Genomic DNA, 9,723 nt, shown 5'->3' with positions numbered 1-9,723 from the left:
TGTTATATCTCAAGAGAACTTTGAAAAATGTTTCATATCTGCAAATTTTTTGTCTTATCTTGAAACCGTTACAAACCTTATTTGCATTTTAAAAGACAAATTTTAATGGTATTCAGGATATTTGATCTTCTTAACGCAAACCATTTCTAGAATTTTAATGTTCAATGACTTTCTGAATGCCCAATTTAATAACGTTGTTATTTTCAATAATTCATTACCGTGTAGCAAGTAATCCACAAAGCCACGCCCACAGTGTGTGTTGTATATTTTGTACAAATATGATGTATACAAGTGTAAATGAAAGATTACAAGATTCAGCTAAACTGAAATAAATCAAGGTTGCAGTTTTCATTGGGGTGATAGTGTTTAAAAGAAAATTAATAACATCATCACTTTGTAATGAAAATGAAATACCTCTTTTCAAAAGAAAAAAAAAAACATATGATGCGCGGAAATGGAGAATACAAACTGACAATATGTAGTCGTCACGGTTCTTCCCGGGATAATACTTTTGAAAAATATGTTACAAGAGATTATTGACAGAATTAAAACTGGGTATAAAGCTGTTATATGTTAAATAGCCGTCAACAATACATCCTTTTATTGTCAGATAGTAACAAAACACAGCGGAATACCGTTCGCAGAGGGACGACATACAACGCATGGTTTTGGGAGTTTGGGAGGTGGATTGAACTATAAGAAATGTTTAAATTATCGCCATCTCATCCATAAATCATCTTTATCATTATATGCTCTCTGCTTGCCTAGATGCCGTGCGGTTTCCTTTTGATGTTGAGAGCATGACATTCCTGATATTACGTATATTTATATGACGTATGTCGTCGTTGAAGGAAAAAGGTTTTAAGATTTAATTGTTTTTTCCTCCTATCCATCTTTCCATTTCCTATTGTGCCCTCTTCTCAATGATTAAAAATGATTTTTTAAAAAATCTAATTTCGTATTTTACTGCTTAATTCCTTAACATGATCAGTGCCTTATCATATTTTTCTAAAAATAGCCATTGTATTTTAAATAAATTATCTTAAATTAATCCGGAGTAAAACGATGAAAAACCAAGTTGAATGTTTAGGTAAATAAATCGTCTTGTAAACAACATAACAAAGCTCCATTAAAAATTAATTGTCACGTAGGACATTCATTAAATATTCTAAGCCATACGTGAATACCAGTTTGATGAAATCCGTGTTTCAGTCAAATGTCCCATACAAATGAGCACACACAATTAGTTGTTGACAATGGACAATGGATGTTTGAAAAGAACTCTATTTGGGATACGTGGTATAAGATTACAGTCGTGTCATTTAATGGTTTAGGCCTGTCATAATATATGGCATTGCCGTGAATGTCGAAATGAGAAGTTTACGTTTTGTACACAACAAAATTCAACATTACGCAATTGAAAATATCAATTATTGAATAGATTACGATATCCAATTTCCTTTAAAAAAATCTGTCGGAGATAATTACCACATTCAGAACTTCTATTCCGAACTCTCCTGCGAATAAACATAAAATATCGCCAAAGAATTTTCTGGAAGCAAGTTTATGTCGTTACGTATTTTTGTATATGTGATTTCAAAGTTAACAGGTAATCAGAAGCAGGATATGAACACACAAACTATCAAATGGACGGCAACTGAAACACCGTCATGTATTAACACAATGTCGGCTTTGATGCGGAAAGTTTTCTCTTATATTGAAAGTTTAATGGTCAGAAATGATTGGGATCTCATTATGAGGCATGTCAGCTTTATAAAATGAAGATTGACAATTACACATCAATTAAAGTAATGCCAGTACTGTTTGCATTCGAGATCACAGGACAAATTCCATTCATGTCGTAGTGTGTCATATTGGGTTTTAAACCACAGAACAATGATATGGCACAAATGCTCTTTCCAGAGTGATAGCGTAACAACCGCCCTGGCTAGATCTCGGGGTGCCGTAAGTGCAAGTCAAACAATATTATTTCTAAATCATATCTGTTTTCTGTCCAGTTCTGTCGTTAGTGTTTGATGTGATTGCTTTCATTTTTATTATTTATCTCTTAGTTTAATCACTTAGCAATCATTGTACAACTAACACCAAAATCATTTGGTTATAAATGACAAAATGAAATCTAATTTGATATGTAACTAAGGTAATATAAAGGGTTTTGAACACGATGTTGAAGGAGGAGTGCTAATTTGGGCCTTCTGGTGGCCATGACGAATACTTTTTATTTTTTGTCGATTAAAAACTTGAGGTCAGACGGTAATGACATGACATTAATCAAAGGTCAACTCAAGGCCGTTCAGTTGTTATAGGGGGGGGGGGCAAGTGGGGGATCAAATTCATAATTATTGCAATAAATATCAAACTAAAACATTTTTTTTAAAGTTTTTTTCTCTGAAATGTCATTTGATGATATATTTTAAAACCTTCATTAGAAAAAATGACCAAAAAATATGCTATTGTTGAAAAGTAGGTTACGACAATTAAGTGCCCTAATTACTAATTAAGTCACACTTGAGCACCGTTTTTTGTCTTATTGCATCTATAAACAATACGTTTATCACGTGCAATGTATTTATTTGAAATGTTTTTGCATGAATTAGAGCAATGAAGAAGTTACAGTCTGGGTAAGAGAGGCATGTCATTTAAATAGACCAGTTACAATTTAAAGTGCAAGAGCACCAGTCACTATCTTATTCCGGTGAATGAAAATGAATATTGAATTATATTGTATGAAAAATAATTCAAATAAATTTCACAGTAAAATAATTCTTCCGTGCATTAGTTGTACTCTTGAGCTTTAACATAAGATGGTTTGACACTAGAGCTTTAACATAAAATAGTATGACATCATGACATCTCCCTGATGTATACCTTGTTAATGGACTTGTTTTAAACACTAGCAAACTTCAGTAATCTACAATTCAGTGTATGTAACACATGGTATATCCAGATGTATAAGTATACTTTGTTCTGTGCAGTTCGTACATGCATTGACTTATGCACATATCTTGTGTATAACTAAACCGTTAAATATAATTTCATTCATACAAGTGTGACATATATATAATGGTATTATAGTATTTTGTTTAATTTTTATTAACTTTTTGTTATTTTTGTAAAATGCCAGTACACAAGCAGTGTGCTTGCTGCAAAGCAGATTATAAAGTCAGAACATATCGTCTGAATCAGGCAGATATTCTGTCTTTCTTGACAGATAACATCAATAAAGATTTATGTTTAGGTAACCCTGTATGTAAGAAATGCAGTGGGAGATTCTACAAACACCATGAACCAGTAGATCATTCTAACAGTGGTTTAGACCATCAGAATGAGACACCTGACTCTAAAAAAATCAAACTTGATATTCCACGAGCTACGCTTACTGAATCGCGATGTTTCGTTTGTGGAAAGTCCAGAGATGAAAAAAGTAAAATGGTGAAAACATGCACGGAAATAAGAGTTAAGATTTTTTATTAAGACAGGTGTCTTGATTCCAAACACATCTAGGTGCTGTGCTTCTCATATAGTGGATGGTGATATTCATTCCGATGTTCTTCAGTCACTCACTCCTACCAGTGAAGACTCAAAACTGGATTCATCTGAAATATCAGAAATTCTGCTTTCACTGAGATCACTGGCTTCTAAAAAAAGTTGTTTAGACTTTGATTCACCTTATGGATTAACTGATCAAGATTATTATCGACTCACAGGACTTTATAAATGTTGCTTCGAAGGTGTACAATCTTTGGATTGAATATTCTAATGGACTGACCCCAATATCAGGCTGGTATTGTCAATGTAAGGTTGGTGCCAGAGTAGTCGGCTGCTGTGCCCACATTGCATCTGTCCTATGGTATCTTTCTTATGACCGACACCAGTCTGATACTACACAAACAACTGCCTCCTCAAGTTTCCTTAGATGTGTTGATGACGCAATGACGGTGGAGAACTGGTCAGATTGTGACTCCTAAATGAATATCCCAACACCACCATTCCCCTTACAAAAGCAGTAAACAAAACTACAATCCTGTTAGTAATAGACAAAGGTCATTTATGATCCTGTGAAACCCGGTGCTAAATTGATTTTTTCCATTTTAATATCATCCATATTTGTAAAAATATTTCAAATAAATACATTGCACGTGATAAACGTATTGTTTATAGATGCATTAAGACAAAAAACGGTGCTCAAGTGTGACTTAATTAGTAATTAGGGCACTTAATTACCGTGACCTACTTTTCAACAATGGCATATTTTTTGGTCATTTTTTCTAATGAAGGTTCTAAAATATATCATCAAATGACATTTAAGAGAAAAAAACTAAATAAAAATATTTTAGTTTGATAATTATCGCAATAATTATGAATTTGATCCCCTACTTGTCCCCCCTATAACAACTGAACGGCCTTGAGCTGACCTTAGATTAATGTCATGTCATTACCGTCTGACCTGAAGTTTTTAATCGACAAAAAATAAAAAAAGTATTCGTCATGGCCACCAGAAGGCCCAAATTGGCACTCCTCCTTTACCGGAAACTGCTCCACCTTGTATTATAAGGAGACCTATATGCTGCAGGCTTTAATTTTCAAAACAAAACGATAGAGCTGCCGATATTAAACAAATCTACTGAGTGGCAAGTTAGTTCTGATCAAGTGCCATAATGGTTTGTTCTGGTGAGTGGTATGATAGTTCCGACCTAGTACCATGATGGTTTGTTCTGGTGAGTATGTTAGTTCCGACCTAGTGCCATGGTGGTTTGTTCTAGTGAGTGGTATGTTAGTTCCGATCTAGTGTCATGGTGGTTTGTTCTGGTGAGTGGTATGTTAGTTCCGACCTAGTGCCATGGTGGTTTGTTCTGGTGAGTGGTATGTTAGTTCCGATCTAGTGTCATGGTGGTTTGTTCTGGTGAGTGGTATGTTAGTTCCGATCTAGTGTCATGGTGGTTTGTTATGGTGAGTGGTATGTTTATTCCGATCTAGTGCCATGGTGGTTTGTTCTGGTGAGTGGTATGTTTATTCCGATCTAGTGCCCTGGTGGTTTGTTCTGGTGAATGGTATAGTAGTTCCGACCTAGTGCCATGGTGGTTTGTTATGGTGAGTGGTATGTTAGTTCCGATCTAGTGTCATGTTGGGTTGTGCTGGTGAGTGATATGTTAGTTCCGATTTAGTGCCATGATGGTTTGTTCTAGTGAGTGGTATGTTAGTTCCGACATAGTACCATGGTGGTTTGTTCTGGTGAGTGGTATACTAGTTCCGATCTAGTACCATGGTGGTTTGTTCTGGTGAATATTTTAGTTCCGACCTAGTGCCATGGTGGTTTGTTCTGGTGAGTGGTATGTTAGTTCCGGCCTAGTGCCATGGTGGTTTGTTCTAGTGAGTGGTACGTTAGTTCCGACCTAGTCCATGGTGGTTTGTTCTAGTGAGTGGTATGTTAATTCCGACCTAGTCCATGGCGGTGTGTTCTTGTCAGTGGTATCTTAGTTCCGATCTAGTACCATGGTGGTTTGTTCTGGTGAGTGGTATGTTAGTTCCGACCTAGTCCATGGTGGTTTGTGCTGGTGAGTGATATGTTAGTTCCGATCTAGTGCCATGATGGTTTGTTCTAGTGAGTGGTATGTTAATTCCGACCTAGTACCATGGTGGTTTGTTCTGGTGAGTGGTATGTTAGTTCCGACCTAGTGCCATGATGGTTTGTTCTAGTCAGTGGTATGTTAATTCCGATCTAGTGCCATGGTGGTATGTTCTAGTGAGTGATTTGTTAGTTCCGACCTAATGCCATGGCGGTTTGTTCTAGTGAGAGGTATGTTAGTTTCGATCTAGTGCCATGTTGGGTTGTGCTGGTGAGTGATATGTTAGTTCCGATCTAGTGCCATGATGGTTTGTTCTAGTGAGTGGTATGTTAGTTCCGACATAGTACCATGGTGGTTTGTTTTGGTGAATATTTTAGTTCCGACCTAGTGCCATGGTGGTTTGTTCTGTTGAGTGGTATGTTAGTTCCGGCCTAGTGCCATGGTGGTTTGTTCTAGTGAGTGGTACGTTAGTTCCGACCTAGTCCATGGTGGTTTGTTCTAGGAGTGGTGTGTTAATTCCGACCTAGTCCATGGCGGTGTGTTCTTGTCAGTGGTATCTTAGTTCCGATCTAGTACCATGGTGGTTTGTTCTGGTGAGTGGTATGTTAGTTCCGACCTAGTCCATGGTGGTTTGTGCTGGTGAGTGATATGTTAGTTCCGACCTAGTACCATGGTGGTTTGTTCTGGTGAATATTTTAGTTCCGACCTAGTGCCATGGTGGTTTGTTCTGGTGAGTGGTATGTTAGTTCCGGCATAGTACCATGGTAGTTTGTTCTGGTGAATATTTTAGTTCCGACCTTGTGCCATGGTGGTTTGTTCTTGTGAGTGGTATATTAGTTCCGACCTAGTACCATAGTGGTTTGTTCTGGTGAATATTTTAGTTCCGACCTAGTGCCATGTTGGTTTGTTCTAGTGAGTGGTATGTTAGTTCCGATCTAGTACCATGGTGGTTTGTTCTAGTGAGTGGTATGTTAGTTCCGATCTATTACGATGGTGGTTTGTTCTGGTGAGTGGTATGTTAGTTGGTATGTTAGTTCCGATCTAGTACCATGGTGGTTTGTTCTAGTGAGTGGTATGTTAGTTCCGATGGTGGTTTGTTCTAATGCCATGGTGGTTTGTTCTGGTTTGTTCTAGTGAGTGGTATGTTAGTTCCGATCTAGTACCATGGTGGTTTGTTCTGGTGAATATTTTAGTTCCAACCTAGTGCCATGATGGTTTGTTCTAGTGAGTGGTATGTTAGTTCCGATCTAGTACCATGGTGGTTTGTTCTGGTGAATATTTTAGTTCCGACCTAGTGCCATGATGGTTTGTTCTGGTGAGCTATGTCCGACCTAGTACCATGTTGGTTTGTTCTAGTGAGTGGTATGTTAGTGATCTAGTACCAGGTGTGTTCTAGTGAGTAATTTGTTAGTTCCGACCTAATGCCATGGTGGTTTGTTCTAGTGAGTGGTATGTTAGTTCCGACATAGTACCATGGTGGTTTGTTCTGGTGAGTGGTATACTAGTTCCGATCTAGTGCCATGGTGGTTTGTTCTAGTGAGTGGTATGTTAGTTCCGACCTAGTACCATGGTGTTTGTTCTGGTGGTGAATATTTAGTTCCGATCTAATGCCATGGTGTTTGTTCTAGAGTAGTGGTATGTTAGTTCCGACCTAGTACCATGATGGTTTGTTCTAGTCAGTGGTATGTTAATTCCGATCTAGTGCCATTTTGGTTTGTTCTAGTGAATATTTTAGTTCCGACCTAGTGCCATGGTGGTTTGTTCTGGTGAGTGGTATGTTAGTTCCGGCCTAGTGCCATGGTCGTTTGTTCTAGTGAGTGGTATGTTAGTTCCGACCTAGTACCATGGTGGTTTGTTCTGGTGAATATTTTAGTTCCGACCTAGTGCCATGGTGGTTTGTTCTGGTGAGTGGTATGTTAGTTCCGACATAGTACCATGGTGGTTTGTTCTGGTGAGTGGTATACTAGTTCCGATCTAGTACCATGGTGGTTTGTTCTGGTGAATATTTTAGTTCCGACCTAGTGCCATGATGGTTTGTTCTGGTGAGTGGTATATTAATTCCGACGTAGTACCATAGTGGTTTGTTCTGGTGAATATTTTAGTTCCGACCTAGTGCCATGATGATTCTAGTCAGTAGTATGCTATTTCCGACCTAATACCATGTTGGTTTGTTCTAGTGAGTGGTATGTTAGTTCCGATCTATTACGATGGTGGTTTGTTCTGGTGAGTGGTATGTTAGTTCCGATCTATTACGATGGTGGTTTGTTCTGGTGAGTGGTATGTTAGTTCTGATCTAGTACCATGGCGGTGTGTTCTAGTGAGTGATTTGTTAGTTCCGACCTAATGCCATGGTGGTTTGTTCTAGTGAGTGGTATGTTAGTTCCGACATAGTACCATGGTGGTTTGTTCTGGTGAGTGGTATACTAGTTCCGATCTAGTGCCATGGTGGTTTGTTCTGGTGAGTGGTATGTTAGTTCCGGCATAGTACCATGGTAGTTTGTTCTGGTGAGTGGTATGTTAGATCCGATCTAATGCCATGGCGGTTTGTTCTAGAGAGTGGTATGTTAGTTCCGATCTAGTACCATGGTGGTTTGTTCTGGTGAGTGGTATGTTAGTTCTGATCTAGTGCCATGGTGGTATGTTCTAGTGAGTGATTTGTTAGTTCCGACCTAATGCCATGGCGGTTTGTTCTAGTGAGAGGTATGTTAGTTTCGATCTAGTGCCATGTTGGGTTGTGCTGGTGAGTGATATGTTAGTTCCGATCTAGTGCCATGGTGGTATGTTCTAGTGAGTGATTTGTTAGTTCCGACCTAATGCCATGGCGGTTTGTTCTAGTGAGAGGTATGTTAGTTTCGATCTAGTGCCATGGTGGTTTGTTCTGGTGAGTGGTATGTTAGTTCCGACCTAGTGCCATGATGGTTTGTTCTAGTCAGTGATATGTTAATTCCGATCTAGTGCCATGGTAGTATGTTCTAGTGAGTGATTTGTTAGTTCCGATCTAGTGCCATAGTGATATGTTAGTTCCATGGATGGTTTGTTCTAGTGAGTGGTGAGTGGTGGTATTTTAGTTCCGTGCCATGGTGGTTTGTTCTGTTGAGTGGTATGTTAGTAGTGTGGTCGTTTGTTCTAGTGAGTGCCATGTTAGTGGTTGGTGTTTGTTCTAGTGAGTGGTATGTTAGTTCCGACCTAGTACCATGGATGTTTGTTATGGTGAGTGGTATGTTAGTTCCGATGTAATGCCATGGTGGTTTGTTCTAGTGAGTGGTATGTTAATTCCGACCTAGTACCATGGTGGTTTGTTCTTGTGAGTGGTATGTTAATTCCGACCTAGTCCATGGTGGTTTGTTCTTGTGAGTGGTATCTTAGTTCCGACCTAGTGCCATGGTGGTTTGTTCTAGTGAGTGGTATGTTAATTCCGACCTAGTGCCATGGTGGTTTGTTCTTGTGAGTGGTATGTTAATTCCGACCTAGTCCATGGTGGTTTGTTCTTGTGAGTGGTATCTTAGTTCCGACCTAGTGCCATGGTGGTTTGTTCTAGTGAGTGGTATGTTAATTCCGACCTAGTGCCATGGTGGTTTGTTCTGGTGAGTGGTATGTTAGTTCCGATGTAATGCAATGGTGGTTTATTTTGGGGAGTGGTATGTTAGGTCCGACCTAGTGCCCTGGTGGTTTGTTCTGGTGATTGGTATGTTAGTTCCGATGTAATGCCATGGTGGTTTATTTTGGGGAGTGGTATGTTAGTTCCGACCTAGTGCCATGGTGATTTGTTCTGGTGAGTATTATGTTAGGTCCGACCTAGTGGCATGGCGGTTTGTTCTATTGAGTGGTATGTTAGTTCCGACCTAGTGCCATGGCGGTTTGTTCTGGTGAGTATGTTAGGTCCGACCTAGTGCCATGATGGTTTGTTCTGGTAAGTATTATGTTAGTTCCGATCTAGTGCCCTGGTGGTTTGTTCTCATGATTGGTATGTTAGTTCCGACCTAGTGTCATGGTGGTTTGTTCTGGTGAGTGGTATGTTAGTTCTGATCTAGTGCCATGGTGGTTTGTTCTGGTGAGTGGTATGTTAGTTCTGATCTAGTGCCATTGTGCTCGTTCTTGTCATTGAATATGTTAGTTACGACCTAATGCTATGGTG

This window comes from Ylistrum balloti, unplaced genomic scaffold, assembly GCF_031769215.1.
Source record: "Ylistrum balloti isolate Yb309-2 unplaced genomic scaffold, AGI_CSIRO_Ybal_v1 Utg369928, whole genome shotgun sequence".
Classification (NCBI taxonomy): Eukaryota; Metazoa; Mollusca; class Bivalvia; order Pectinida; family Pectinidae; genus Ylistrum; species Ylistrum balloti.
The sequence above is the reverse complement of the archived record's forward strand: the minus strand, read 5'-3'. Positions refer to the sequence as shown.